This window comes from Phalangium opilio, unplaced genomic scaffold (genome assembly GCF_054372755.1).
Source record: "Phalangium opilio isolate 3A_F unplaced genomic scaffold, DU_Popi_V2 ptg000009l_1, whole genome shotgun sequence".
NCBI classification, from domain to species: Eukaryota; Metazoa; Arthropoda; class Arachnida; order Opiliones; family Phalangiidae; genus Phalangium; species Phalangium opilio.
The window spans coordinates 12,498,321-12,524,342 of NW_028324146.1; the positions used below are offsets into that span (position 1 = coordinate 12,498,321).

At 38.1% G+C, this 26,022-nt stretch overlaps 2 non-coding genes and 78 pseudogenes across 2 annotated transcripts; all 80 read left to right on the plus strand.

The window, feature by feature from the left end:
- The first annotated feature begins 23 nt into the window (after window positions 1-23).
- On the plus strand, window positions 24-126 carry LOC149714651 (5S ribosomal RNA; annotated as a pseudogene).
- Window positions 127-726: 600 nt separating this feature from the next.
- Window positions 727-845, plus strand: LOC149714652 (5S ribosomal RNA; annotated as a pseudogene).
- A 137-nt stretch (window positions 846-982) lies between these two features.
- Window positions 983-1,101, plus strand: LOC149714653 (5S ribosomal RNA; annotated as a pseudogene).
- A 362-nt stretch (window positions 1,102-1,463) lies between these two features.
- LOC149714654 (5S ribosomal RNA) lies at window positions 1,464-1,583 on the plus strand (annotated as a pseudogene).
- A 137-nt stretch (window positions 1,584-1,720) lies between these two features.
- On the plus strand, window positions 1,721-1,839 carry LOC149714655 (5S ribosomal RNA; annotated as a pseudogene).
- Window positions 1,840-1,976: 137 nt separating this feature from the next.
- LOC149714656 (5S ribosomal RNA) lies at window positions 1,977-2,079 on the plus strand (annotated as a pseudogene).
- Window positions 2,080-2,201: 122 nt separating this feature from the next.
- On the plus strand, window positions 2,202-2,320 carry LOC149714657 (5S ribosomal RNA; annotated as a pseudogene).
- A 137-nt stretch (window positions 2,321-2,457) lies between these two features.
- LOC149714658 (5S ribosomal RNA) lies at window positions 2,458-2,560 on the plus strand (annotated as a pseudogene).
- Window positions 2,561-2,683: 123 nt separating this feature from the next.
- Window positions 2,684-2,802, plus strand: LOC149714659 (5S ribosomal RNA; annotated as a pseudogene).
- A 586-nt stretch (window positions 2,803-3,388) lies between these two features.
- LOC149714660 (5S ribosomal RNA) lies at window positions 3,389-3,507 on the plus strand (annotated as a pseudogene).
- Window positions 3,508-3,644: 137 nt separating this feature from the next.
- LOC149714661 (5S ribosomal RNA) lies at window positions 3,645-3,763 on the plus strand (annotated as a pseudogene).
- A 362-nt stretch (window positions 3,764-4,125) lies between these two features.
- Window positions 4,126-4,245, plus strand: LOC149714662 (5S ribosomal RNA; annotated as a pseudogene).
- A 137-nt stretch (window positions 4,246-4,382) lies between these two features.
- On the plus strand, window positions 4,383-4,501 carry LOC149714663 (5S ribosomal RNA; annotated as a pseudogene).
- A 137-nt stretch (window positions 4,502-4,638) lies between these two features.
- LOC149714664 (5S ribosomal RNA) lies at window positions 4,639-4,741 on the plus strand (annotated as a pseudogene).
- Window positions 4,742-4,863: 122 nt separating this feature from the next.
- On the plus strand, window positions 4,864-4,982 carry LOC149714665 (5S ribosomal RNA; annotated as a pseudogene).
- Window positions 4,983-5,119: 137 nt separating this feature from the next.
- LOC149714666 (5S ribosomal RNA) lies at window positions 5,120-5,222 on the plus strand (annotated as a pseudogene).
- A 123-nt stretch (window positions 5,223-5,345) lies between these two features.
- On the plus strand, window positions 5,346-5,464 carry LOC149714667 (5S ribosomal RNA; annotated as a pseudogene).
- Window positions 5,465-5,825: 361 nt separating this feature from the next.
- On the plus strand, window positions 5,826-5,944 carry LOC149714668 (5S ribosomal RNA; annotated as a pseudogene).
- Window positions 5,945-6,081: 137 nt separating this feature from the next.
- LOC149714669 (5S ribosomal RNA) lies at window positions 6,082-6,200 on the plus strand (annotated as a pseudogene).
- A 136-nt stretch (window positions 6,201-6,336) lies between these two features.
- LOC149714670 (5S ribosomal RNA) lies at window positions 6,337-6,439 on the plus strand (annotated as a pseudogene).
- A 122-nt stretch (window positions 6,440-6,561) lies between these two features.
- LOC149714671 (5S ribosomal RNA) lies at window positions 6,562-6,680 on the plus strand (annotated as a pseudogene).
- Window positions 6,681-7,041: 361 nt separating this feature from the next.
- Window positions 7,042-7,160, plus strand: LOC149714672 (5S ribosomal RNA; annotated as a pseudogene).
- A 137-nt stretch (window positions 7,161-7,297) lies between these two features.
- Window positions 7,298-7,416, plus strand: LOC149714673 (5S ribosomal RNA; annotated as a pseudogene).
- Window positions 7,417-7,552: 136 nt separating this feature from the next.
- Window positions 7,553-7,655, plus strand: LOC149714674 (5S ribosomal RNA; annotated as a pseudogene).
- A 122-nt stretch (window positions 7,656-7,777) lies between these two features.
- On the plus strand, window positions 7,778-7,896 carry LOC149714675 (5S ribosomal RNA; annotated as a pseudogene).
- A 137-nt stretch (window positions 7,897-8,033) lies between these two features.
- LOC149714676 (5S ribosomal RNA) lies at window positions 8,034-8,152 on the plus strand (annotated as a pseudogene).
- Window positions 8,153-8,529: 377 nt separating this feature from the next.
- LOC149714677 (5S ribosomal RNA) lies at window positions 8,530-8,648 on the plus strand (annotated as a pseudogene).
- Window positions 8,649-8,784: 136 nt separating this feature from the next.
- On the plus strand, window positions 8,785-8,903 carry LOC149714678 (5S ribosomal RNA; annotated as a pseudogene).
- Window positions 8,904-9,040: 137 nt separating this feature from the next.
- Window positions 9,041-9,143, plus strand: LOC149714679 (5S ribosomal RNA; annotated as a pseudogene).
- A 348-nt stretch (window positions 9,144-9,491) lies between these two features.
- Window positions 9,492-9,610, plus strand: LOC149714680 (5S ribosomal RNA; annotated as a pseudogene).
- A 122-nt stretch (window positions 9,611-9,732) lies between these two features.
- LOC149714681 (5S ribosomal RNA) lies at window positions 9,733-9,851 on the plus strand. The gene has a single exon (XR_016374314.1). It is a non-coding gene; the product is annotated as a 5S ribosomal RNA (ribosomal RNA).
- Window positions 9,852-10,214: 363 nt separating this feature from the next.
- On the plus strand, window positions 10,215-10,333 carry LOC149714682 (5S ribosomal RNA; annotated as a pseudogene).
- A 137-nt stretch (window positions 10,334-10,470) lies between these two features.
- Window positions 10,471-10,573, plus strand: LOC149714683 (5S ribosomal RNA; annotated as a pseudogene).
- Window positions 10,574-10,695: 122 nt separating this feature from the next.
- On the plus strand, window positions 10,696-10,814 carry LOC149714684 (5S ribosomal RNA; annotated as a pseudogene).
- Window positions 10,815-10,951: 137 nt separating this feature from the next.
- Window positions 10,952-11,054, plus strand: LOC149714685 (5S ribosomal RNA; annotated as a pseudogene).
- A 123-nt stretch (window positions 11,055-11,177) lies between these two features.
- On the plus strand, window positions 11,178-11,296 carry LOC149714686 (5S ribosomal RNA; annotated as a pseudogene).
- A 136-nt stretch (window positions 11,297-11,432) lies between these two features.
- Window positions 11,433-11,551, plus strand: LOC149714687 (5S ribosomal RNA; annotated as a pseudogene).
- A 137-nt stretch (window positions 11,552-11,688) lies between these two features.
- On the plus strand, window positions 11,689-11,791 carry LOC149714688 (5S ribosomal RNA; annotated as a pseudogene).
- A 122-nt stretch (window positions 11,792-11,913) lies between these two features.
- LOC149714689 (5S ribosomal RNA) lies at window positions 11,914-12,032 on the plus strand (annotated as a pseudogene).
- Window positions 12,033-12,168: 136 nt separating this feature from the next.
- On the plus strand, window positions 12,169-12,287 carry LOC149714690 (5S ribosomal RNA; annotated as a pseudogene).
- Window positions 12,288-12,424: 137 nt separating this feature from the next.
- LOC149714691 (5S ribosomal RNA) lies at window positions 12,425-12,527 on the plus strand (annotated as a pseudogene).
- Window positions 12,528-12,875: 348 nt separating this feature from the next.
- LOC149714692 (5S ribosomal RNA) lies at window positions 12,876-12,994 on the plus strand (annotated as a pseudogene).
- Window positions 12,995-13,116: 122 nt separating this feature from the next.
- Window positions 13,117-13,235, plus strand: LOC149714693 (5S ribosomal RNA). The gene has a single exon (XR_016374316.1). It is a non-coding gene; the product is annotated as a 5S ribosomal RNA (ribosomal RNA).
- Window positions 13,236-13,598: 363 nt separating this feature from the next.
- Window positions 13,599-13,717, plus strand: LOC149714694 (5S ribosomal RNA; annotated as a pseudogene).
- Window positions 13,718-13,854: 137 nt separating this feature from the next.
- Window positions 13,855-13,957, plus strand: LOC149714695 (5S ribosomal RNA; annotated as a pseudogene).
- Window positions 13,958-14,079: 122 nt separating this feature from the next.
- LOC149714696 (5S ribosomal RNA) lies at window positions 14,080-14,198 on the plus strand (annotated as a pseudogene).
- Window positions 14,199-14,335: 137 nt separating this feature from the next.
- Window positions 14,336-14,438, plus strand: LOC149714697 (5S ribosomal RNA; annotated as a pseudogene).
- A 123-nt stretch (window positions 14,439-14,561) lies between these two features.
- Window positions 14,562-14,680, plus strand: LOC149714698 (5S ribosomal RNA; annotated as a pseudogene).
- A 360-nt stretch (window positions 14,681-15,040) lies between these two features.
- On the plus strand, window positions 15,041-15,159 carry LOC149714699 (5S ribosomal RNA; annotated as a pseudogene).
- Window positions 15,160-15,296: 137 nt separating this feature from the next.
- LOC149714700 (5S ribosomal RNA) lies at window positions 15,297-15,399 on the plus strand (annotated as a pseudogene).
- A 137-nt stretch (window positions 15,400-15,536) lies between these two features.
- On the plus strand, window positions 15,537-15,639 carry LOC149714701 (5S ribosomal RNA; annotated as a pseudogene).
- A 375-nt stretch (window positions 15,640-16,014) lies between these two features.
- Window positions 16,015-16,117, plus strand: LOC149714702 (5S ribosomal RNA; annotated as a pseudogene).
- A 378-nt stretch (window positions 16,118-16,495) lies between these two features.
- Window positions 16,496-16,598, plus strand: LOC149714703 (5S ribosomal RNA; annotated as a pseudogene).
- A 122-nt stretch (window positions 16,599-16,720) lies between these two features.
- LOC149714704 (5S ribosomal RNA) lies at window positions 16,721-16,839 on the plus strand (annotated as a pseudogene).
- A 362-nt stretch (window positions 16,840-17,201) lies between these two features.
- Window positions 17,202-17,320, plus strand: LOC149714705 (5S ribosomal RNA; annotated as a pseudogene).
- A 137-nt stretch (window positions 17,321-17,457) lies between these two features.
- LOC149714706 (5S ribosomal RNA) lies at window positions 17,458-17,560 on the plus strand (annotated as a pseudogene).
- Window positions 17,561-17,922: 362 nt separating this feature from the next.
- Window positions 17,923-18,041, plus strand: LOC149714707 (5S ribosomal RNA; annotated as a pseudogene).
- Window positions 18,042-18,178: 137 nt separating this feature from the next.
- On the plus strand, window positions 18,179-18,281 carry LOC149714708 (5S ribosomal RNA; annotated as a pseudogene).
- An 843-nt stretch (window positions 18,282-19,124) lies between these two features.
- LOC149714709 (5S ribosomal RNA) lies at window positions 19,125-19,243 on the plus strand (annotated as a pseudogene).
- Window positions 19,244-19,380: 137 nt separating this feature from the next.
- Window positions 19,381-19,499, plus strand: LOC149714710 (5S ribosomal RNA; annotated as a pseudogene).
- A 362-nt stretch (window positions 19,500-19,861) lies between these two features.
- Window positions 19,862-19,981, plus strand: LOC149714711 (5S ribosomal RNA; annotated as a pseudogene).
- A 137-nt stretch (window positions 19,982-20,118) lies between these two features.
- Window positions 20,119-20,237, plus strand: LOC149714712 (5S ribosomal RNA; annotated as a pseudogene).
- A 362-nt stretch (window positions 20,238-20,599) lies between these two features.
- On the plus strand, window positions 20,600-20,718 carry LOC149714713 (5S ribosomal RNA; annotated as a pseudogene).
- Window positions 20,719-20,854: 136 nt separating this feature from the next.
- On the plus strand, window positions 20,855-20,957 carry LOC149714714 (5S ribosomal RNA; annotated as a pseudogene).
- A 122-nt stretch (window positions 20,958-21,079) lies between these two features.
- LOC149714715 (5S ribosomal RNA) lies at window positions 21,080-21,198 on the plus strand (annotated as a pseudogene).
- Window positions 21,199-21,559: 361 nt separating this feature from the next.
- On the plus strand, window positions 21,560-21,678 carry LOC149714716 (5S ribosomal RNA; annotated as a pseudogene).
- A 137-nt stretch (window positions 21,679-21,815) lies between these two features.
- On the plus strand, window positions 21,816-21,934 carry LOC149714717 (5S ribosomal RNA; annotated as a pseudogene).
- Window positions 21,935-22,295: 361 nt separating this feature from the next.
- LOC149714718 (5S ribosomal RNA) lies at window positions 22,296-22,414 on the plus strand (annotated as a pseudogene).
- A 361-nt stretch (window positions 22,415-22,775) lies between these two features.
- Window positions 22,776-22,894, plus strand: LOC149714719 (5S ribosomal RNA; annotated as a pseudogene).
- Window positions 22,895-23,031: 137 nt separating this feature from the next.
- On the plus strand, window positions 23,032-23,150 carry LOC149714720 (5S ribosomal RNA; annotated as a pseudogene).
- A 136-nt stretch (window positions 23,151-23,286) lies between these two features.
- On the plus strand, window positions 23,287-23,389 carry LOC149714721 (5S ribosomal RNA; annotated as a pseudogene).
- A 122-nt stretch (window positions 23,390-23,511) lies between these two features.
- LOC149714722 (5S ribosomal RNA) lies at window positions 23,512-23,630 on the plus strand (annotated as a pseudogene).
- Window positions 23,631-23,767: 137 nt separating this feature from the next.
- LOC149714723 (5S ribosomal RNA) lies at window positions 23,768-23,886 on the plus strand (annotated as a pseudogene).
- A 377-nt stretch (window positions 23,887-24,263) lies between these two features.
- On the plus strand, window positions 24,264-24,382 carry LOC149714724 (5S ribosomal RNA; annotated as a pseudogene).
- Window positions 24,383-24,518: 136 nt separating this feature from the next.
- Window positions 24,519-24,621, plus strand: LOC149714725 (5S ribosomal RNA; annotated as a pseudogene).
- Window positions 24,622-24,743: 122 nt separating this feature from the next.
- Window positions 24,744-24,862, plus strand: LOC149714726 (5S ribosomal RNA; annotated as a pseudogene).
- Window positions 24,863-24,999: 137 nt separating this feature from the next.
- On the plus strand, window positions 25,000-25,118 carry LOC149714727 (5S ribosomal RNA; annotated as a pseudogene).
- A 136-nt stretch (window positions 25,119-25,254) lies between these two features.
- Window positions 25,255-25,357, plus strand: LOC149714728 (5S ribosomal RNA; annotated as a pseudogene).
- Window positions 25,358-25,479: 122 nt separating this feature from the next.
- On the plus strand, window positions 25,480-25,598 carry LOC149714729 (5S ribosomal RNA; annotated as a pseudogene).
- Window positions 25,599-25,735: 137 nt separating this feature from the next.
- LOC149714730 (5S ribosomal RNA) lies at window positions 25,736-25,854 on the plus strand (annotated as a pseudogene).
- Window positions 25,855-26,022: the final 168 nt, after the last annotated feature.

The following is a 26,022-nucleotide window of genomic DNA, read 5'->3' on the forward strand; positions in this document are numbered from 1 at the left end:
TCGAATTATTAACTAGCACTCTCGGCAACGGCCATATCACGCTGAAAACACCGGTTCACGTCCGATCATCGAAGTTAAGCAGCGTCGAGCGCATACAGTACTTGGGAATACTGCGTGCCGTTGGCTTTTTCACTTTTGTTTCCTCTTTCAAATTCCACCAGATATGAAAAAAGCAAACATATCTTTTTGTTATTGTTTCATAAAGATGAAAGTTAATGAAATTCAAATTATTAACTAGCACTCTCGGCACCGGCCATATCACGCTGAATACACCGATTCTCGTCCCATAGCCGAAATTAAGCAGCGTCGAGCGCAGTCATTACTTGGGAGGGAGACAACTTAGGATCACTGCGTGCCGTTGGCTTTTTCACTTTTTTTTCCTCTTTTAAATTTTAATAGATATGTAAAAAGCAAACAGGTTTTCTTTTTGTTATTGTTTTAAAATGATGAAGGTTAATTTGTCTCACTTAATTTAAATTCGAATTATTAACTAGCACTCTCGGCAACGACCATATCACGCTGAAAAAACCGGTTCTCGTCGGATCACCGAAGTTAAGCAGCGTCGAGCGCAGTCAGTACTTGGGAATACTGCGTGCCGTTTGCTTTTTCACTTTTGTTTCCTCTTTTAAATTCCGCCAGATATGAAATATCAAACATATCTTCTTTTTTGTTATTGTTTTATAAAGATGAAAGTTAATTAAATTTAAATTATTAACTAGCACTCTCGGCAAGGGCCATATCACGCTGAATACACCGGTTCTCGTCCGATAACCGAAGTTAAGCAGCGTCGAGCGCAGTCACTACTTGGGAGGGAGACCACTTAGGAACACTGCGTGCCGTTGGCTTTTTCACTTTTTTTTCCTCTTTTAAATTTTAATAGATATGAAAAAAGCAAACACGTTTTCTTTTTGTTATTGTTTTAAAATGATGAAGGTTAATTTGTCTCACTTAATTTAAATTCGAATTATTAACTAGCACTCTCGGCAACGGCCATATCACGCTGAAAACACCGGTTCTCGTCCGATAACCGAAGTTAAGCAGCGTCGAGCGCAGTCACTACTTGGGAGGGAGACCACTTAGGAACACTGCGTGCCGTTGGCTTTTTCCCTTTTTTTTCCTCTTTTAAATTTTAATAGATATGAAAAAAGCAAACACGTTTTCTTTATGTTATTGTTTTAAAATGATGAAGGTTAATTTGTCTCACTTAATTTAAATTCGAATTATTAACTAGCACTCTCGGCAACGGCCATATCACGCTGAAAACACCGGTTCACTTCCGATCACCGAAGTAAAGCAGCGTCGAGCGCATACAGTACTTGGGAATACTGCGTGCCGTTTGCTTTTTCACTTTTGTTTCCTCTTTTAAATTCCACCAGATATGAAAAAAGCAAACATATCTTCTCTTTGTTATTGTTTTATAAAGATGAAAGTTAATTAAATTCAAATTATTAACTAGCACTCTCGGCAACGGCCATATCACGCTGAATACACCGGTTCTCGTCCGATAACCGAAGTTAAGCAGCGTCGAGCACAGTCACAACTTGGGAGGGAGACCACTTTAGGAACACTGCGTGCCGTTGGCTTTTTCACTTTTTATTCCTCTTTTAAATTTTAATAGATATGAAAAAAGCAAACATGTTGTCTTTTTGTTATTGCTTTAAAATGATGAAGGTTAATTTGTCTCACTTAATTTAAATTCGAATTATTAACTAGCACTCTCGGCAACGGCCATATCACGCTGAAAACACCGGTTCTCGTCCGATAACCGAAGTTAAGCAGCGTCGAGCGCAGTCACTACTTGGGAGGGAGACCACTTAGGAACACTGCGTGCCGTTGGCTTTTTCACTTCTTTTTCCTCTTTTAAATTTTAATAGATATGAAAAAAGCAAACATGTTTTCTTTTTGTTATTGTTTTAAAGTTATGAAGGTTAATTTGTCTCACTTAATTTAAATTCGAATTATTAACTAGCACTCTCGGCAACGGCCATATCACGCTGAAAACACCGGTTCACGTCCGATCACCGAAGTTAAGCAGCGTCGAGCGCATACAGTACTTGGGAATACTGCGTGCCGTTTGCTTTTTCACTTTTGTTTCCTCTTTTAAATTCCGCCAGATATGAAATATCAAACATATCTTCTTTTTTGTTATTGTTTTATAAAGATGAAAGTTAATTAAATTTAAATTATTAACTAGCACTCTCGGCAAGGGCCATAGCACGCTGAATACACCGGTTCTCGTCCGATAACCGAAGTTAAGCAGCGTCGAGCGCAGTCACTACTTGGGAGGGAGAACACTTAGGAACACTGCGTGCCGTTGGCTTTTTCACTTTTTTTTCCTCTTTTAAATTTTAATAGATATGAAAAAAGCAAACACGTTTTCTTTTTGTTATTGTTTTAAAATGATGAAGGTAAATTTGTCTCACTTAATTTAAATTCGAATTATTAACTAGCACTCTCGGCAACGGCCATATCACGCTGAAAACACCGGTTCACGTCCGATCACCGAAGTTAAGCAGCGTCGAGCGCATACAGTACTTGGGAATACTGCGTGCCGTTTGCTTTTTCACTTTTGTTTCCTCTTTTAAATTCCACCAGATATGAAAAAAGCAAACATATCTTCCTTTTTGTTATTGTTTCATAAAGATGAAAGTTAATTAAATTCATATTATTAACTAGCACTCTCGGCAACGGCCATATCACGCTGAATACTCCGGTTCTCGTCCGAAAACCGAAGTTAAGCAGCGTCGAGCGCAGTCACTACTTGGGAGCGAGACCACTTAAGAACACTGCGTGCCGTTGGCTTTTTCACTTTTTTTTCCTCTTTTAAATTTTAATAGATATGAAAAAAGCAAACACGTTTTCTTTTTGTTATTGTTTTAAAATGATGAAGGTTAATTTGTCTCACTTAATTTAAATTCGAATTATTAACTAGCACTCTCGGCAACGGCCATATCACGCTGAAAGCACCGGTTCACTTCCGATCACCGAAGTAAAGCAGCGTCGAGCGCATACAGTACTTGGGAATACTGCGTGCCGTTTCTTTTTCACTTTTGTTTCCTCTTTTAAATTCCACCAGATATGAAAAAAGCAAACATATCTTCTCTTTGTTATTGTTTTATAAAGATGAAAGTTAATTAAATTCTAATTATTAACTAGCACTCTCGGCAACGGCCATATCACGCTGAATACACCGGTTCTCGTCCGATAACCGAAGTTAAGCAGCGTCGAGCACAGTCAGTACTTGGGAATACTGCGTGCCGTTTGCTTTTTCACTTTTGTTTCCTCTTTTAAATTCCGCCAGATATGAAATATCAAACATATCTTCTTTTTTGTTATTGTTTTATAAAGATGAAAGTTAATTAAATTTAAATTATTAACTAGCACTCTCGGCAAGGGCCATATCACGCTGAATACACCGGTTCTCGTCCGATAACCGAAGTTAAGCAGCGTCGAGCGCAGTCACTACTTGGGAGGGAGACCACTTAGGAACACTGCGTGCCGTTGGCTTTTTCACTTTTTTTTCCTCTTTTAAATTTTAATAGATATGAAAAAAGCAAACACGTTTTCTTTTTGTTATTGTTTTAAAATGATGAAGGTTAATTTGTCTCACTTAATTTAAATTCGAATTATTAACTAGCACTCTCGGCAACGGCCATATCACGCTGAAAACACCGGTTCTCGTCCGATAACCGAAGTTAAGCAGCGTCGAGCGCAGTCACTACTTGGGAGGGAGACCACTTAGGAACACTGCGTGCCGTTGGCTTTTTCCCTTTTTTTTCCTCTTTTAAATTTTAATAGATATGAAAAAAGCAAACACGTTTTCTTTTTGTTATTGTTTTAAAATGATGAAGGTTAATTTGTCTCACTTAATTTAAATTCGAATTATTAACTAGCACTCTCGGCAACGGCCATATCACGCTGAAAACACCGGTTCACTTCCGATCACCGAAGTAAAGCAGCGTCGAGCGCATACAGTACTTGGGAATACTGCGTGCCGTTTGCTTTTTCACTTTTGTTTCCTCTTTTAAATTCCACCAGATATGAAAAAAGCAAACATATCTTCTCTTTGTTATTGTTTTATAAAGATGAAAGTTAATTAAATTCAAATTATTAACTAGCACTCTCGGCAACGGCCATATCACGCTGAATACACCGGTTCTCGTCCGATAACCGAAGTTAAGCAGCGTCGAGCACAGTCACAACTTGGGAGGGAGACCACTTTAGGAACACTGCGTGCCGTTGGCTTTTTCACTTTTTATTCCTCTTTTAAATTTTAATAGATATGAAAAAAGCAAACATGTTGTCTTTTTGTTATTGCTTTAAAATGATGAAGGTTAATTTGTCTCACTTAATTTAAATTCGAATTATTAACTAGCACTCTCGGCAACGGCCATATCACGCTGAAAACACCGGTTCTCGTCCGATAACCGAAGTTAAGCAGCGTCGAGCGCAGTCACTACTTGGGAGGGAGACCACTTAGGAACACTGCGTGCCGTTGGCTTTTTCACTTCTTTTTCCTCTTTTAAATTTTAATAGATATGAAAAAAGCAAACATGTTTTCTTTTTGTTATTGTTTTAAAGTTATGAAGGTTAATTTGTCTCACTTAATTTAAATTCGAATTATTAACTAGCACTCTCGGCAACGGCCATATCACGCTGAAAACACCGGTTCACGTCCGATCACCGAAGTTAAGCAGCGTCGAGCGCATACAGTACTTGGGAATACTGCGTGCCGTTTGCTTTTTCACTTTTGTTTCCTCTTTTAAATTCCGCCAGATATGAAATATCAAACATATCTTCTTTTTTGTTATTGTTTTATAAAGATGAAAGTTAATTAAATTTAAATTATTAACTAGCACTCTCGGCAAGGGCCATAGCACGCTGAATACACCGGTTCTCGTCCGATAACCGAAGTTAAGCAGCGTCGAGCGCAGTCACTACTTGGGAGGGAGAACACTTAGGAACACTGCGTGCCGTTGGCTTTTTCACTTTTTTTTCCTCTTTTAAATTTTAATAGATATGAAAAAAGCAAACACGTTTTCTTTTTGTTATTGTTTTAAAATGATGAAGGTAAATTTGTCTCACTTAATTTAAATTCGAATTATTAACTAGCACTCTCGGCAACGGCCATATCACGCTGAAAACACCGGTTCACGTCCGATCACCGAAGTTAAGCAGCGTCGAGCGCATACAGTACTTGGGAATACTGCGTGCCGTTTGCTTTTTCACTTTGGTTTCCTCTTTTAAATTCCACCAGATATGAAAAAAGCAAACATATCTTCCTTTTTGTTATTGTTTCATAAAGATGAAAGTTAATTAAATTCATATTATTAACAAGCACTCTCGGCAACGGCCATATCACGCTGAATACTCCGGTTCTCGTCCGAAAACCGAAGTTAAGCAGCGTCGAGCGCAGTCACTACTTGGGAGCGAGACCACTTAAGAACACTGCGTGCCGTTGGCTTTTTCACTTTTTTTTCCTCTTTTAAATTTTAATAGATATGAAAAAAGCAAACACGTTTTCTTTTTGTTATTGTTTTAAAATGATGAAGGTTAATTTGTCTCACTTAATTTAAATTCGAATTATTAACTAGCACTCTCGGCAACGGCCATATCACGCTGAAAGCACCGGTTCACTTCCGATCACCGAAGTAAAGCAGCGTCGAGCGCATACAGTACTTGGGAATACTGCGTGCCGTTTCTTTTTCACTTTTGTTTCCTCTTTTAAATTCCACCAGATATGAAAAAAGCAAACATATCTTCTCTTTGTTATTGTTTTATAAAGATGAAAGTTAATTAAATTCTAATTATTAACTAGCACTCTCGGCAACGGCCATATCACGCTGAATACACCGGTTCTCGTCCGATAACCGAAGTTAAGCAGCGTCGAGCACAGTCATAACTTGGGAGGGAGACCACTTAGGAACACTGCGTGCCGTTGGCTTTTTCACTTTTTTTTCCTCTTTTAAATTTTAATAGATATGAAAAAAGCAAACATGTTTTCTTTTTGTTATTGTTTTAAAATGATGAAGGTTAATTTGTCTCACTTAATTTAAATTCGAATTATTAACTAGCACTCTCGGCAACGGCCATATCACGCTGAAAACACCGGTTCTCGTCCGATAACCGAAGTTAAGCAGCGTCGAGCGCAGTCACTACTTGGGAGGGAGACCACTTAGGAACACTGCGTGCCGTTGGCTTTTTCACTTTTTTTCCTCTTTTAAATTTTAATAGATATGAAAAAAGCAAACACGTTTTCTTTTTGTTATTGTTTTAAAAGGATGAAGGTTAATTTGTCTCACTTAATTTAAATTCGAATTATTAACTAGCACTCTCGGCAACGGCCATATCACGCTGAAAACACCGGTTCACGTCCGATCACCGAAGTTAAGCAGCGTCGAGCGCATACAGTACTTGGGAATACTGCGTGCCGTTTGCTTTTTCACTTTTGTTTCCTCTTTTAAATTCCGCCAGATATGAAATATCAAACATATCTTCTTTTTTGTTATTGTTTTATAAAGATGAAAGTTAATTAAATTTAAATTATTAACTAGCACTCTCGGCAAGGGCCATAGCACGCTGAATACACCGGTTCTCGTCCGATAACCGAAGTTAAGCAGCGTCGAGCGCAGTCACTACTCGGGAGGGAGACCACTTAGGAACACTGCGTGCCGTTGGCTTTTTCACTTTTTTTTCCTCTTTTAAATTTTAATAGATATGAAAAAAGCAAACACGTTTTCTTTTTGTTATTGTTTTAAAATGATGAAGGTTAATTTGTCTCACTTAATTTAAATTCGAATTATTAACTAGCACTCTCGGCAACGGCCATATCACGCTGAAAGCACCGGTTCACTTCCGATCACCGAAGTAAAGCAGCGTCGAGCGCATACAGTACTTGGGAATACTGCGTGCCGTTTCTTTTTCACTTTTGTTTCCTCTTTTAAATTCCACCAGATATGAAAAAAGCAAACATATCTTCTCTTTGTTATTGTTTTATAAAGATGAAAGTTAATTAAATTCTAATTATTAACTAGCACTCTCGGCAACGGCCATATCACGCTGAATACACCGGTTCTCGTCCGATAACCGAAGTTAAGCAGCGTCGAGCACAGTCATAACTTGGGAGGGAGACCACTTAGGAACACTGCGTGCCGTTGGCTTTTTCACTTTTTTTTCCTCTTTTAAATTTTAATAGATATGAAAAAAGCAAACATGTTTTCTTTTTGTTATTGTTTTAAAATGATGAAGGTTAATTTGTCTCACTTAATTTAAATTCGAATTATTAACTAGCACTCTCGGCAACGGCCATATCACGCTGAAAACACCGGTTCTCGTCCGATAACCGAAGTTAAGCAGCGTCGAGCGCAGTCACTACTTGGGAGGGAGACCACTTAGGAACACTGCGTGCCGTTGGCTTTTTCACTTTTTTTCCTCTTTTAAATTTTAATAGATATGAAAAAAGCAAACACGTTTTCTTTTTGTTATTGTTTTAAAAGGATGAAGGTTAATTTGTCTCACTTAATTTAAATTCAAATTATTAACTAGCACTCTCGGCAACGGCCATATCACGCTGAAAACACCGGTTCACGTCCGATCACCGAAGTTAAGCAGCGTCGAGCGCATACAGTACTTGGGAATACTGCGTGCCGTTTGCTTTTTCACTTTTGTTTCCTCTTTTAAATTCCGCCAGATATGAAATATCAAACATATCTTCTTTTTTGTTATTGTTTTATAAAGATGAAAGTTAATTAAATTTAAATTATTAACTAGCACTCTCGGCAAGGGCCATAGCACGCTGAATACACCGGTTCTCGTCCGATAACCGAAGTTAAGCAGCGTCGAGCGCAGTCACTACTCGGGAGGGAGACCACTTAGGAACACTGCGTGCCGTTGGCTTTTTCACTTTTTTTTCCTCTTTTAAATTTTAATAGATATGAAAAAAGCAAACACGTTTTCTTTTTGTTATTGTTTTAAAATGATGAAGGTTAATTTGTCTCACTTAATTTAAATTCGAATTATTAACTAGCACTCTCGGCAACGGCCATATCACGCTGAAAACACCGGTTCACGTCCGATCACCGAAGTTAAGCAGCGTCGAGCGCAGTCACTACTTGGGAGGGAGACCACTTAGGAACACTGCGTGCCGTTGGCTTTTTCACTTCTTTTTCTTCTTTTAAATTTTAATAGATATGAAGAAAGCAAACATGTTTTCTTTTTGTTATTGTTTTAAAGTTATGAAGGTTAATTTGTCTCACTTAATTTAAATTCGAATTATTAACTAGCACTCTCGGCAACGGCCATATCACGCTAAAAACACCGGTTCACGTCCGATCACCGAAGTTAAGCAGCGTCGAGCGCATACAGTACTTGGGAATACTGCGTGCCGTTTGCTTTTTCACTTTTTTTTCCTCTTTTAAATTTTAATAGATATGAAAAAAGCAAACATGTTTTCTTTTTGTTATTGTTTTAAAATGATGAAGGTTAATTTGTCTCACTTAATTTAAATTCGAATTATTAACTAGCACTCTCGGCAACGGCCATATCACGCTGAAAACACCGGTTCTCGTCCGATAACCGAAGTTAAGCAGCGTCGAGCGCAGTCACTACTTGGGAGGGAGACCACTTAGGAACACTGCGTGCCGTTGGCTTTTTCACTTTTTTTCCTCTTTTAAATTTTAATAGATATGAAAAAAGCAAACACGTTTTCTTTTTGTTATTGTTTTAAAAGGATGAAGGTTAATTTGTCTCACTTAATTTAAATTCGAATTATTAACTAGCACTCTCGGCAACGGCCATATCACGCTGAAATCACCGGTTCACGTCCGATCACCGAAGTTAAGCAGCGTCGAGCGCATACAGTACTTGGGAGGGAGACCACTTAGGAACACTGCGTGCCGTTGGCTTTTTCACTTTTTTTTCCTCTTTTAAATTTTAATAGATATGAAAAAAGCAAACACGTTTTCTTTTTGTTATTGTTTTAAAATGATGAAGGTTAATTTGTCTCACTTAATTTAAATTCGAATTATTAACTAGCACTCTCGGCAACGGCCATATCACGCTGAAAACACCGGTTCACGTCCGATCACCGAAGTTAAGCAGCGTCGAGCGCATACAGTACTTGGGAATACTGCGTGCCGTTTGCTTTTTCACTTTTGTTTCCTCTTTTAAATTCCGCCAGATATGAAATATCAAACATATCTTCTTTTTTGTTATTGTTTTATAAAGATGAAAGTTAATTAAATTTAAATTATTAACTAGCACTCTCGGCAAGGGCCATAGCACGCTGAATACACCGGTTCTCGTCCGATCACCGAAGTTAAGCAGCGTCGAGCGCATACAGTACTTGGGAATACTGCGTGCCGTTTGCTTTTTCACTTTTGTTTCCTCTTTTAAATTCCACCAGATATGAAAAAAGCCAACATATCTTCTTTTTTGTTATTGTTTCATAAAGATGAAAGTTAATTTAATTCAAATTATTAACTAGCACTCTCGGCAACGGCCATAACACGCTGAATACACCGGTTCTCGTCCGATAACCGAAGTTAAGCAGCGTCGAGCGCAGTCACTACTTGGGAGGGAGACCACTTAGGAATACTGCGTGCCGTTTGCTTTTTCACTTTTGTTTCCTCTTTTAAATTCCACCAGATATGAAAAAAGCAAACATATCTTCTTTTTGTTATTGTTTTATAAAGATGAAAGTTAATTAAATTCAAATTATTAACTAGCACTCTCGGCAACGGCCATATCACGCTAAAAACACCGGTTCACGTCCGATCACCGAAGTTAAGCAGCGTCGAGCGCAGTCAGTACTTGGGAGGGAGACCACTTAGGAACACTGCGTGCCGTTGGCTTTTTCACTTTTTTTTCCTCTTTTAAATTTTAATAGATATGAAAAAAGCAAACACGTTTTCTTTTTGTTATTGTTTTAAAATGATGAAGGTTAATTTGTCTCACTTAATTTAAATTCGAATTATTAACTAGCACTCTCGGCAACGGCCACATCACGCTGAAAACACCGGTTCACGTCCGATCACCGAAGTTAAGCAGCGTCGAGCGCATACAGTACTTGGAAATACTGCGTGCCGTTTACTTTTTCACTTTTGTTTCCTCTTTTAAATTCCACCAGATATGAAAAAAGCCAACATATCTTCTTTTTTGTTATTGTTTCATAAAGATGAAAGTTAATTAAATTCAAATTATTAACTAGCACTCTCGGCAACGGCCATATCACGCTGAATACTCCGGTTCTCGTCCGATAACCGAAGTTAAGCAGCGTCGAGCGCAGTCACTACTTGGGAGCGAGACCACTTAAGAACACTGCGTGCCGTTGGCTTTATCACTTTTTTTTCCTCTTTTAAATTTTAATAGATATGAAAAAAGCAAACACGTTTTCTTTTTGTTATTGTTTTAAAATGATGAAGGTTAATTTGTCTCACTTAATTTAAATTCGAATTATTAACTAGCACTCTCGGCAACGGCCATATCACGCTGAAAACACCGGTTCACGTCCGATCACCGAAGTTAAGCAGCGTCGAGCGCATACAGTACTTGGGAATACTGCGTGCCGTTTGCTTTTTCACTTTTGTTTCCTCTTTTAAATTCCGCCAGATATGAAATATCAAACATATCTTCTTTTTTGTTATTGTTTTATAAAGATGAAAGTTAATTAAATTTAAATTATTAACTAGCACTCTCGGCAAGGGCCATAGCACGCTGAATACACCGGTTCTCGTCCGATAACCGAAGTTAAGCAGCGTCGAGCGCAGTCACTACTTGGGAGGGAGACCACTTAGGAACACTGCGTGCCGTTGGCTTTTTCACTTTTTTTTCCTCTTTTAAATTTTAATAGATATGAAAAAAGCAAACACGTTTTCTTTTTGTTATTGTTTTAAAATGATGAAGGTTAATTTGTCTCACTTAATTTAAATTCGAATTATTAACTAGCACTCTCGGCAACGGCCATATCACGCTGAAAACACCGGTTCACGTCCGATCACCGAAGTTAAGCAGCGTCGAGCGCATACAGTACTTGGGAATACTGCGTGCCGTTTGCTTTTTCACTTTTGTTTCCTCTTTTAAATTCCACCAGATATGAAAAAAGCAAACATATCTTCCTTTTTGTTATTGTTTCATAAAGATGAAAGTTAATTAAATTCAAATTATTAACTAGCACTCTCGGCAACGGCCATATCACGCTGAATACTCCGGTTCTCGTCCGATAACCGAAGTTAAGCAGCGTCGAGCGCAGTCACTACTTGGGAGCGAGACCACTTAAGAACACTGCGTGCCGTTGGCTTTTTCACTTTTTTTCCTCTTTTAAATTTTAATAGATATGAAAAAAGCAAACACGTTTTCTTTTTGTTATTGTTTTAAAATGATGAAGGTTAATTTGTCTCACTTAATTTAAATTCGAATTATTAACTAGCACTCTCGGCAACGGCCATATCACGCTGAAAACACCGGTTCACTTCCGATCACCGAAGTAAAGCAGCGTCGAGCGCATACAGTACTTGGGAGGGAGACCACTTAGGAACACTGCGTGCCGTTGGCTTTTTCACTTTTTTTTCCTCTTTTAAATTTTAATAGATATGAAAAAAGCAAACACGTTTTCTTTTTGTTATTGTTTTAAAATGATGAAGGTTAATTTGTCTCACTTAATTTAAATTCGAATTATTAACTAGCACTCTCGGCAACGGCCATATCACGCTGAAAACACCGGTTCACGTCCGATCACCGAAGTTAAGCAGCGTCGAGCGCATACAGTACTTGGGAATACTGCGTGCCGTTTGCTTTTTCACTTTTGTTTCCTCTTTTAAATTCCGCCAGATATGAAATATCAAACATATCTTCTTTTTTGTTATTGTTTTATAAAGATGAAAGTTAATTAAATTTAAATTATTAACTAGCACTCTCGGCAACGGCCATATCACGCTGAATACTCCGGTTCTCGTCCGATAACCGAAGTTAAGCAGCGTCGAGCGCAGTCACTACTTGGGAGCGAGACCACTTAAGAACACTGCGTGCCGTTGGCTTTTTCACTTTTTTTCCTCTTTTAAATTTTAATAGATATGAAAAAAGCAAACACGTTTTCTTTTTGTTATTGTTTTAAAAGGATGAAGGTTAATTTGTCTCACTTAATTTAAATTCGAATTATTAACTAGCACTCTCGGCAACGGCCATATCACGCTGAAATCACCGGTTCACGTCCGATCACCGAAGTTAAGCAGCGTCGAGCGCATACAGTACTTGGGAGGGAGACCACTTAGGAACACTGCGTGCCGTTGGCTTTTTCACTTTTTTTTCCTCTTTTAAATTTTAATAGATATGAAAAAAGCAAACACGTTTTCTTTTTGTTATTGTTTTAAAATGATGAAGGTTAATTTGTCTCACTTAATTTAAATTCGAATTATTAACTAGCACTCTCGGCAACGGCCATATCACGCTGAAAACACCGGTTCACGTCCGATCACCGAAGTTAAGCAGCGTCGAGCGCATACAGTACTTGGGAATACTGCGTGCCGTTTGCTTTTTCACTTTTGTTTCCTCTTTTAAATTCCGCCAGATATGAAATATCAAACATATCTTCTTTTTTGTTATTGTTTTATAAAGATGAAAGTTAATTAAATTTAAATTATTAACTAGCACTCTCGGCAAGGGCCATAGCACGCTGAATACACCGGTTCTCGTCCGATCACCGAAGTTAAGCAGCGTCGAGCGCATACAGTACTTGGGAATACTGCGTGCCGTTTGCTTTTTCACTTTTGTTTCCTCTTTTAAATTCCACCAGATATGAAAAAAGCCAACATATCTTCTTTTTTGTTATTGTTTCATAAAGATGAAAGTTAATTTAATTCAAATTATTAACTAGCACTCTCGGCAACGGCCATAACACGCTGAATACACCGGTTCTCGTCCGATAACCGAAGTTAAGCAGCGTCGAGCGCAGTCACTACTTGGGAGGGAGACCACTTAGGAATACTGCGTGCCGTTTGCTTTTTCACTTTTGTTTCCTCTTTTAAATTCCACCAGATATGAAAAAAGCAAACATATCTTCTTTTTGTTATTGTTTTATAAAGATGAAAGTTAATTAAATTCAAATTATTAACTAGCACTCTCGGCAACGGCCATATCACGCTAAAAACACCGGTTCACGTCCGATCACCGAAGTTAAGCAGCGTCGAGCGCAGTCAGTACTTGGGAGGGAGACCACTTAGGAACACTGCGTGCCGTTGGCTTTTTCACTTTTTTTTCCTCTTTTAAATTTTAATAGATATGAAAAAAGCAAACACGTTTTCTTTTTGTTATTGTTTTAAAATGATGAAGGTTAATTTGTCTCACTTAATTTAAATTCGAATTATTAACTAGCACTCTCGGCAACGGCCACATCACGCTGAAAACACCGGTTCACGTCCGATCACCGAAGTTAAGCAGCGTCGAGCGCATACAGTACTTGGAAATACTGCGTGCCGTTTACTTTTTCACTTTTGTTTCCTCTTTTAAATTCCACCAGATATGAAAAAAGCCAACATATCTTCTTTTTTGTTATTGTTTCATAAAGATGAAAGTTAATTAAATTCAAATTATTAACTAGCACTCTCGGCAACGGCCATATCACGCTGAATACTCCGGTTCTCGTCCGATAACCGAAGTTAAGCAGCGTCGAGCGCAGTCACTACTTGGGAGCGAGACCACTTAAGAACACTGCGTGCCGTTGGCTTTTTCACTTTTTTTTCCTCTTTTAAATTTTAATAGATATGAAAAAAGCAAACACGTTTTCTTTTTGTTATTGTTTTAAAATGATGAAGGTTAATTTGTCTCACTTAATTTAAATTCGAATTATTAACTAGCACTCTCGGCAACGGCCATATCACGCTGAAAACACCGGTTCACGTCCGATCACCGAAGTTAAGCAGCGTCGAGCGCATACAGTACTTGGGAATACTGCGTGCCGTTTGCTTTTTCACTTTTGTTTCCTCTTTTAAATTCCGCCAGATATGAAATATCAAACATATCTTCTTTTTTGTTATTGTTTTATAAAGATGAAAGTTAATTAAATTTAAATTATTAACTAGCACTCTCGGCAAGGGCCATAGCACGCTGAATACACCGGTTCTCGTCCGATAACCGAAGTTAAGCAGCGTCGAGCGCAGTCACTACTTGGGAGGGAGACCACTTAGGAACACTGCGTGCCGTTGGCTTTTTCACTTTTTTTTCCTCTTTTAAATTTTAATAGATATGAAAAAAGCAAACACGTTTTCTTTTTGTTATTGTTTTAAAATGATGAAGGTTAATTTGTCTCACTTAATTTAAATTCGAATTATTAACTAGCACTCTCGGCAACGGCCATATCACGCTGAAAACACCGGTTCACGTCCGATCACCGAAGTTAAGCAGCGTCGAGCGCATACAGTACTTGGGAATACTGCGTGCCGTTTGCTTTTTCACTTTTGTTTCCTCTTTTAAATTCCACCAGATATGAAAAAAGCAAACATATCTTCCTTTTTGTTATTGTTTCATAAAGATGAAAGTTAATTAAATTCAAATTATTAACTAGCACTCTCGGCAACGGCCATATCACGCTGAATACTCCGGTTCTCGTCCGATAACCGAAGTTAAGCAGCGTCGAGCGCAGTCACTACTTGGGAGCGAGACCACTTAAGAACACTGCGTGCCGTTGGCTTTTTCACTTTTTTTCCTCTTTTAAATTTTAATAGATATGAAAAAAGCAAACACGTTTTCTTTTTGTTATTGTTTTAAAATGATGAAGGTTAATTTGTCTCACTTAATTTAAATTCGAATTATTAACTAGCACTCTCGGCAACGGCCATATCACGCTGAAAACACCGGTTCACTTCCGATCACCGAAGTAAAGCAGCGTCGAGCGCATACAGTACTTGGGAATACTGCGTGCCGTTTCTTTTTCACTTTTGTTTCCTCTTTTAAATTCCACCAGATATGAAAAAAGCAAACATATCTTCTTTTTGTTATTGTTTTATAAAGAAGAAAGTTAATTAAATTCAAATTATTAACTAGCATTCTCGGCAACGGCCATATCACGCTGAATACACCGGTTCTCGACCGATAACCGAAGTTAAGCAGCGTCGAGCGCAGTCATTACTTGGGAGGGAGACCACTTAGGAACACTGCGTGCCGTTGGCTTTTTCACTTTTTTTTCCTCTTTTAAATTTTAATAGATATGTAAAAAGCAAACAGGTTTTCTTTTTGTTATTGTTTTAAAATGATGAAGGTTAATTTGTCTCACTTAATTTAAATTCGAATTATTAACTAGCACTCTCGGCAACGGCCATATCACGCTGAAAACACCGGTTCACGTCCGATCACCGAAGTTAAGCAGCGTCGAGCGCATACAGTACTTGGGAATACTGCGTGCCGTTGGCTTTTTCACTTTTGTTTCCTCTTTTAAATTTTAATAGATATGAAAAAAGCAAACACGTTTTCTTTTTGTTATTGTTTTAAAATGATGAAGGTTAATTTGTCTCACTTAATTTAAATTCGAATTATTAACTAGCACTCTCGGCAACGGCCATATCACGCTGAAAACACCGGTTCACGTCCGATCATCGAAGTTAAGCAGCGTCGAGCGCATACAGTACTTGGGAATACTGCGTGCCGTTGGCTTTTTCACTTTTGTTTCCTCTTTCAAATTCCACCAGATATGAATAAAGCAAACATATCTTTTTGTTATTGTTTCATAAAGATGAAAGTTAATGAAATTCAAATTATTAACTAGCACTCTCGGCACCGGCCATATCACGCTGAATACACCGATTCTCGTCCCATAGCCGAAATTAAGCAGCGTCGAGCGCAGTCATTACTTGGGAGGGAGACCACTTAGGATCACTGCGTGCCGTTGGCTTTTTCACTTTTTTTTCCTCTTTTAAATTTTAATAGATATGTAAAAAGCAAACAGGTTTTCTTTTTGTTATTGTTTTAAAATGATGAAGGTTAATTTGTCTCACTTAATTTAAATTCGAATTATTAACTAGCACTCTCGGCAACGGCCATATCACGCTGAAAACACCGGTTCACGTCCGATCACCGAAGTTAAGCAGCGTCGAGCGCATACAGTACTTGGGAATACTGCGTGCCGTTGGCTTTTTCACTTTTGTTTCCTCTTTCAAATTCCACCAGATATGAAAAAAGCAAAAATATCTTCTTTTTGTTATTGTTTTATAAAGATGAAAGTTAATGAAATTCAAATTATTAACTAGCACTCTCGGCAACGGCCATATCACGCTGTATACACCGATTCTCGTCCCATAGCCGAAGTTAAGCAGCGTCGAGCGCAGTCATTACTTGGGAGGGAGACCACTTAGAATCACTGCGTGCCGTTGGTTTTTTCACTTTTTTTTCCTCTTTTAAATTTTAATAGATATGTAAAAAGCAAACAGGTTTTCTTTTTGTTATTGTTTTAAAATTATGAAGGTTAATTTGTCTCACTTAATTTAAATTCGAATTATTAACTAGCACTCTCGGCAACGGCCATATCACGCTGAAAACACCGGTTCACGTCCGATCACCGAAGTTAAGCAGCGTCGAGCGCATACAGTACTTGGGAATACTGCGTGCCGTTTGCTTTTTCACTTTTGTTTCTCTTTTAAATTCCACCAGATATGAAAAAAGCAAACATATCTTCTTTTTTGTTATTGTTTTATAAAGATGAAAGTTAATTGAATTCAAATTATTAACTAGCACTCTCGGCAAGGGCCATATCACGCTGAATACACCGGTTCTCGTCCGATAACCGAAGTTAAGCAGCGTCGAGCGCAGTCACTACTTGGGAGGGAGACCACTTAGGAACACTGCGTGCCGTTGGCTTTTTCACTTTTTTTTCCTCTTTTAAATTTTAATAGATATGAAAAAAGCAAACACGTTTTCTTTTTGTTATTGTTTTAAAATGATGAAGGTTAATTTGTCTCACTTAATTTAAATTCGAAATATTAACTAGCACTCTCGGCAACGGCCATATCACGCTGAAAACACCGGTTCACGTCCGATCACCGAAGTACAGCAGCGTCGAGCGCATACAGTACTTGGGAATACTGCGTGCCGTTTGCTTTTTCACTTTTGTTTCCTCTTTTAAATTCCACCAGACATGAAAAAAGCAAACATATCTTCTTTTTGTTATTGTTTGATAAAGAAGAAAGTTAATTAAATTCAAATTATTAACTAGCATTCTCGGCAACGGCCATATCACGCTGAATACACCGGTTCTCGTCCGATAACCGAAGTTAAGCAGCGTCGAGCGCAGTCATTACTTGGGAGGGAGACCACTTAGGAACACTGCGTGCCGTTGGCTTTTTCACTTTTTTTTCCTCTTTTAAATTTTAATAGATATGTAAAAAGCAAACAGGTTTTCTTTTTGTTATTGTTTTAAAATGATGAAGGTTAATTTGTCTCACTTAATTTAAATTCGAATTATTAACTAGCACTCTCGGCAACGGCCATATCACGCTGAAAACACCGGTTCACGTCCGATCACCGAAGTTAAGCAGCGTCGAGCGCATACAGTACTTGGGAATACTGCGTGCCGTTGGCTTTTTCACATTTGTTTCCTCTTTTAAATTTTAATAGATATGAAAAAAGCAAACACGTTTTCTTTTTGTTATTGTTTTAAAATGATGAAGGTTAATTTGTCTCACTTAATTTAAATTCGAATTATTAACTAGCACTCTCGGAAACGGCCATATCACGCTGAAAACACCGGTTCACGTCCGATAATCGAAGTTAAGCAGCGTCGAGCGCATACAGTACTTGGGAATACTGCGTGCCGTTGGCTTTTTCACTTTTGTTTCCTCTTTCAAATTCCACCAGATATGAAAAAAGCAAACATATCTTCTTTTTGTTATTGTTTTATAAAGATGAAAGTTAATGAAATTCAAATTATTAACTAGCACTCTCGGCAACGGCCATATCACGCTGAATACACCGATTCTCGTCCCATAACCGAAGTTAAGCAGCGTCGAGCGCAGTCATTACTTGGGAGGGAGACCACTTAGGAACACTGCGTGCCGTTGGCTTTTTCACTTTTTTTTCCTCTTTTAAATTTTAATAGATATGTAAAAAGCAAACAGGTTTTCTTTTTGTTATTGTTTTAAAATGATGAAGGTTAATTTGTCTCACTTAATTTAAATTCGAATTATTAACTAGCACTCTCGGCAACGGCCATATCACGCTGAAAACACCGGTTCACGTCCGATCACCGAAGTTAAGCAGCGTCGAGCGCATACAGTACTTGGGAATACTGCGTGCCGTTGGCTTTTTCACATTTGTTTCCTCTTTTAAATTTTAATAGATATGAAAAAAGCAAACACGTTTTCTTTTTGTTATTGTTTTAAAATGATGAAGGTTAATTTGTCTCACTTAATTTAAATTCGAATTATTAACTAGCACTCTCGGAAACGGCCATATCACGCTGAAAACACCGGTTCACGTCCGATAATCGAAGTTAAGCAGCGTCGAGCGCATACAGTACTTGGGAATACTGCGTGCCGTTGGCTTTTTCACTTTTGTTTCCTCTTTCAAATTCCACCAGATATGAAAAAAGCAAACATATCTTCTTTTTGTTATTGTTTTATAAAGATGAAAGTTAATGAAATTCAAATTATTAACTAGCACTCTCGGCAACGGCCATATCACGCTGAATACACCGATTCTCGTCCCATAACCGAAGTTAAGCAGCGTCGAGCGCAGTCATTACTTGGGAGGGAGACAACTTAGGATCACTGCGTGCCGTTGGCTTTTTCACTTTTTTTTCCTCTTTTAAATTTTAATAGATATGTAAAAAGCAAACAGGTTTTCTTTTTGTTATTGTTTTAAAATGATGAAGGTTAATTTGTCTCACTTAATTTAAATTCGAATTATTAACTAGCACTCTCGGCAACGACCATATCACGCTGAAAAAACCGGTTCTCGTCGGATCACCGAAGTTAAGCAGCGTCGAGCGCAGTCAGTACTTGGGAATACTGCGTGCCGTTTGCTTTTTCACTTTTGTTTCCTCTTTCAAATTCCGCCAGATATGAAATATCAAACATATCTTCTTTTTTGTTATTGTTTTATAAAGATGAAAGTTAATTAAATTTAAATTATTAACTAGCACTCTCGGCAAGGGCCATATCACGCTGAATACACCGGTTCTCGTCCGATAACCGAAGTTAAGCAGCGTCGAGCGCAGTCACTACTTGGGAGGGAGACCACTTAGGAACACTGCGTGCCGTTGGCTTTTTCACTTTTTTTTCCTCTTTTAAATTTTAATAGATATGAAAAAAGCAAACACGTTTTCTTTTTGTTATTGTTTTAAAATGATGAAGGTTAATTTGTCTCACTTAATTTAAATTCGAATTATTAACTAGCACTCTCGGCAACGGCCATATCACGCTGAAAACACCGGTTCTCGTCCGATAACCGAAGTTAAGCAGCGTCGAGCGCAGTCACTACTTGGGAGGGAGACCACTTAGGAACACTGCGTGCCGTTGGCTTTTTCACTTTTTTTTCCTCTTTTAAATTTTAATAGATATGAAAAAAGCAAACACGTTTTCTTTTTGTTATTGTTTTAAAATGATGAAGGTTAATTTGTCTCACTTAATTTAAATTCGAATTATTAACTAGCACTCTCGGCAACGGCCATATCACGCTGAAAACACCGGTTCACTTCCGATCACCGAAGTAAAGCAGCGTCGAGCGCATACAGTACTTGGGAATACTGCGTGCCGTTTGCTTTTTCACTTTTGTTTCCTCTTTTAAATTCCACCAGATATGAAAAAAGCAAACATATCTTCTCTTTGTTATTGTTTTATAAAGATGAAAGTTAATTAAATTCAAATTATTAACTAGCACTCTCGGCAACGGCCATATCACGCTGAATACACCGGTTCTCGTCCGATAACCGAAGTTAAGCAGCGTCGAGCACAGTCACAACTTGGGAGGGAGACCACTTTAGGAACACTGCGTGCCGTTGGCTTTTTCACTTTTTATTCCTCTTTTAAATTTTAATAGATATGAAAAAAGCAAACATGTTGTCTTTTTGTTATTGCTTTAAAATGATGAAGGTTAATTTGTCTCACTTAATTTAAATTCGAATTATTAACTAGCACTCTCGGCAACGGCCATATCACGCTGAAAACACCGGTTCTCGTCCGATAACCGAAGTTAAGCAGCGTCGAGCGCAGTCACTACTTGGGAGGGAGACCACTTAGGAACACTGCGTGCCGTTGGCTTTTTCACTTCTTTTTCCTCTTTTAAATTTTAATAGATATGAAAAAAGCAAACATGTTTTCTTTTTGTTATTGTTTTAAAGTTATGAAGGTTAATTTGTCTCACTTAATTTAAATTCGAATTATTAACTAGCACTCTCGGCAACGGCCATATCACGCTGAAAACACCGGTTCACGTCCGATCACCGAAGTTAAGCAGCGTCGAGCGCATACAGGACTTGGGAATACTGCGTGCCGTTTGCTTTTTCACTTTTGTTTCCTCTTTTAAATTCCGCCAGATATGAAATATCAAACATATCTTCTTTTTTGTTATTGTTTTATAAAGATGAAAGTTAATTAAATTTAAATTATTAACTAGCACTCTCGGCAAGGGCCATAGCACGCTGAATACACCGGTTCTCGTCCGATAACCGAAGTTAAGCAGCGTCGAGCGCAGTCACTACTTGGGAGGGAGACCACTTAGGAACACTGCGTGCCGTTGGCTTTTTCACTTTTTTTCCTCTTTTAAATTTTAATAGATATGAAAAAAGCAAACACGTTTTCTTTTTGTTATTGTTTTAAAAGGATGAAGGTTAATTTGTCTCACTTAATTTAAATTCGAATTATTAACTAGCACTCTCGGCAACGGCCATATCACGCTGAAAACACCGGTTCACGTCCGATCACCGAAGTTAAGCAGCGTCGAGCGCATACAGTACTTGGGAATACTGCGTGCCGTTTGCTTTTTCACTTTTGTTTCCTCTTTTAAATTCCGCCAGATATGAAATATCAAACATATCTTCTTTTTTGTTATTGTTTTATAAAGATGAAAGTTAATTAAATTTAAATTATTAACTAGCACTCTCGGCAAGGGCCATAGCACGCTGAATACACCGGTTCTCGTCCGATAACCGAAGTTAAGCAGCGTCGAGCGCAGTCACTACTCGGGAGGGAGACCACTTAGGAACACTGCGTGCCGTTGGCTTTTTCACTTTTTTTTCCTCTTTTAAATTTTAATAGATATGAAAAAAGCAAACACGTTTTCTTTTTGTTATTGTTTTAAAATGATGAAGGTTAATTTGTCTCACTTAATTTAAATTCGAATTATTAACTAGCACTCTCGGCAACGGCCATATCACGCTGAAAGCACCGGTTCACTTCCGATCACCGAAGTAAAGCAGCGTCGAGCGCATACAGTACTTGGGAATACTGCGTGCCGTTTCTTTTTCACTTTTGTTTCCTCTTTTAAATTCCACCAGATATGAAAAAAGCAAACATATCTTCTCTTTGTTATTGTTTTATAAAGATGAAAGTTAATTAAATTCTAATTATTAACTAGCACTCTCGGCAACGGCCATATCACGCTGAATACACCGGTTCTCGTCCGATAACCGAAGTTAAGCAGAGTCGAGCACAGTCATAACTTGGGAGGGAGACCACTTAGGAACACTGCGTGCCGTTGGCTTTTTCACTTTTTTTTCCTCTTTTAAATTTTAATAGATATGAAAAAAGCAAACATGTTTTCTTTTTGTTATTGTTTTAAAATGATGAAGGTTAATTTGTCTCACTTAATTTAAATTCGAATTATTAACTAGCACTCTAGGCAACGGCCATATCACGCTGAAAACACCGGTTCTCGTCCGATAACCGAAGTTAAGCAGCGTCGAGCGCAGTCACTACTTGGGAGGGAGACCACTTAGGAACACTGCGTGCCGTTGGCTTTTTCACTTTTTTTCCTCTTTTAAATTTTAATAGATATGAAAAAAGCAAACACGTTTTCTTTTTGTTATTGTTTTAAAAGGATGAAGGTTAATTTGTCTCACTTAATTTAAATTCGAATTATTAACTAGCACTCTCGGCAACGGCCATTTCACGCTGAAAACACCGGTTCACGTCCGATCACCGAAGTTAAGCAGCGTCGAGCGCATACAGTACTTGGGAATACTGCGTGCCGTTTGCTTTTTCACTTTTGTTTCCTCTTTTAAATTCCGCCAGATATGAAATATCAAACATATCTTCTTTTTTGTTATTGATTTATAGAGATGAAAGTTAATTAAATTTAAATTATTAACTAGCACTCTCGGCAAGGGCCATAGCACGCTGAATACACCGGTTCTCGTCCGATAACCGAAGTTAAGCAGCGTCGAGCGCAGTCACTACTCGGGAGGGAGACCACTTAGGAACACTGCGTGCCGTTGGCTTTTTCACTTTTTTTTCCTCTTTTAAATTTTAATAGATATGAAAAAAGCAAACACGTTTTCTTTTTGTTATTGTTTTAAAATGATGAAGGTTAATTTGTCTCACTTAATTTAAATTCGAATTATTAACTAGCACTCTCGGCAACGGCCATATCACGCTGAAAGCACCGGTTCACTTCCGATCACCGAAGTAAAGCAGCGTCGAGCGCATACAGTACTTGGGAATACTGCGTGCCGTTTCTTTTTCACTTTTGTTTCCTCTTTTAAATTCCACCAGATATGAAAAAAGCAAACATATCTTCTCTTTGTTATTGTTTTATAAAGATGAAAGTTAATTAAATTCTAATTATTAACTAGCACTCTCGGCAACGGCCATATCACGCTGAATACACCGGTTCTCGTCCGATAACCGAAGTTAAGCAGCGTCGAGCACAGTCATAACTTGGGAGGGAGACCACTTAGGAACACTGCGTGCCGTTGGCTTTTTCACTTTTTTTTCCTCTTTTAAATTTTAATAGATATGAAAAAAGCAAACATGTTTTCTTTTTGTTATTGTTTTAAAATGATGAAGGTTAATTTGTCTCACTTAATTTAAATTCGAATTATTAACTAGCACTCTCGGCAACGGCCATATCACGCTGAAAACACCGGTTCTCGTCCGATAACCGAAGTTAAGCAGCGTCGAGCGCAGTCACTACTTGGGAGGGAGACCACTTAGGAACACTGCGTGCCGTTGGCTTTTTCACTTTTTTTCCTCTTTTAAATTTTAATAGATATGAAAAAAGCAAACACGTTTTCTTTTTGTTATTGTTTTAAAAGGATGAAGGTTAATTTGTCTCACTTAATTTAAATTCGAATTATTAACTAGCACTCTCGGCAACGGCCATATCACGCTGAAAACACCGGTTCACGTCCGATCACCGAAGTTAAGCAGCGTCGAGCGCATACAGTACTTGGGAATACTGCGTGCCGTTTGCTTTTTCACTTTTGTTTCCTCTTTTAAATTCCGCCAGATATGAAATATCAAACATATCTTCTTTTTTGTTATTGTTTTATAAAGATGAAAGTTAATTAAATTTAAATTATTAACTAGCACTCTCGGCAAGGGCCATAGCACGCTGAATACACCGGTTCTCGTCCGATAACCGAAGTTAAGCAGCGTCGAGCGCAGTCACTACTCGGGAGGGAGACCACTTAGGAACACTGCGTGCCGTTGGCTTTTTCACTTTTTTTTCCTCTTTTAAATTTTAATAGATATGAAAAAAGCAAACACGTTTTCTTTTTGTTATTGTTTTAAAATGATGAAGGTTAATTTGTCTCACTTAATTTAAATTCGAATTATTAACTAGCACTCTCGGCAACGGCCATATCACGCTGAAAACACCGGTTCACGTCCGATCACCGAAGTTAAGCAGCGTCGAGCGCAGTCACTACTTGGGAGGGAGACCACTTAGGAACACTGCGTGCCGTTGGCTTTTTCACTTCTTTTTCTTCTTTTAAATTTTAATAGATATGAAGAAAGCAAACATGTTTTCTTTTTGTTATTGTTTTAAAGTTATGAAGGTTAATTTGTCTCACTTAATTTAAATTCGAATTATTAACTAGCACTCTCGGCAACGGCCATATCACGCTAAAAACACCGGTTCACGTCCGATCACCGAAGTTAAGCAGCGTCGAGCGCATACAGTACTTGGGAATACTGCGTGCCGTTTGCTTTTTCACTTTTTTTTCCTCTTTTAAATTTTAATAGATATGAAAAAAGCAAACATGTTTTCTTTTTGTTATTGTTTTAAAATGATGAAGGTTAATTTGTCTCACTTAATTTAAATTCGAATTATTAACTAGCACTCTCGGCAACGGCCATATCACGCTGAAAACACCGGTTCTCGTCCGATAACCGAAGTTAAGCAGCGTCGAGCGCAGTCACTACTTGGGAGGGAGACCACTTAGGAACACTGCGTGCCGTTGGCTTTTTCACTTTTTTTCCTCTTTTAAATTTTAATAGATATGAAAAAAGCAAACACGTTTTCTTTTTGTTATTGTTTTAAAAGGATGAAGGTTAATTTGTCTCACTTAATTTAAATTCGAATTATTAACTAGCACTCTCGGCAACGGCCATATCACGCTGAAAACACCGGTTCACGTCCGATCACCGAAGTTAAGCAGCGTCGAGCGCATACAGTACTTGGGAATACTGCGTGCCGTTTGCTTTTTCACTTTTGTTTCCTCTTTTAAATTCCGCCAGATATGAAATATCAAACATATCTTCTTTTTTGTTATTGTTTTATAAAGATGAAAGTTAATTAAATTTAAATTATTAACTAGCACTCTCGGCAAGGGCCATAGCACGCTGAATACACCGGTTCTCGTCCGATAACCGAAGTTAAGCAGCGTCGAGCGCAGTCACTACTCGGGAGGGAGACCACTTAGGAACACTGCGTGCCGTTGGCTTTTTCACTTTTTTTTCCTCTTTTAAATTTTAATAGATATGAAAAAAGCAAACACGTTTTCTTTTTGTTATTGTTTTAAAATGATGAAGGTTAATTTGTCTCACTTAATTTAAATTCGAATTATTAACTAGCACTCTCGGCAACGGCCATATCACGCTGAAAACACCGGTTCTCGTCCGATAACCGAAGTTAAGCAGCGTCGAGCGCAGTCACTACTTGGGAGGGAGACCACTTAGGAACACTGCGTGCCGTTGGCTTTTTCACTTTTTTTCCTCTTTTAAATTTTAATAGATATGAAAAAAGCAAACACGTTTTCTTTTTGTTATTGTTTTAAAAGGATGAAGGTTAATTTGTCTCACTTAATTTAAATTCGAATTATTAACTAGCACTCTCGGCAACGGCCATATCACGCTGAAAACACCGGTTCACGTCCGATCACCGAAGTTAAGCAGCGTCGAGCGCATACAGTACTTGGGAATACTGCGTGCCGTTTGCTTTTTCACTTTTGTTTCCTCTTTTAAATTCCGCCAGATATGAAATATCAAACATATCTTCTTTTTTGTTATTGTTTTATAAAGATGAAAGTTAATTAAATTTAAATTATTAACTAGCACTCTCGGCAAGGGCCATAGCACGCTGAATACACCGGTTCTCGTCCGATAACCGAAGTTAAGCAGCGTCGAGCGCAGTCACTACTCGGGAGGGAGACCACTTAGGAACACTGCGTGCCGTTGGCTTTTTCACTTTTTTTTCCTCTTTTAAATTTTAATAGATATGAAAAAAGCAAACACGTTTTCTTTTTGTTATTGTTTTAAAATGATGAAGGTTAATTTGTCTCACTTAATTTAAATTCGAATTATTAACTAGCACTCTCGGCAACGGCCATATCACGCTGAAAACACCGGTTCACGTCCGATCACCGAAGTTAAGCAGCGTCGAGCGCAGTCACTACTTGGGAGGGAGACCACTTAGGAACACTGCGTGCCGTTGGCTTTTTCACTTCTTTTTCTTCTTTTAAATTTTAATAGATATGAAGAAAGCAAACATGTTTTCTTTTTGTTATTGTTTTAAAGTTATGAAGGTTAATTTGTCTCACTTAATTTAAATTCGAATTATTAACTAGCACTCTCGGCAACGGCCATATCACGCTAAAAACACCGG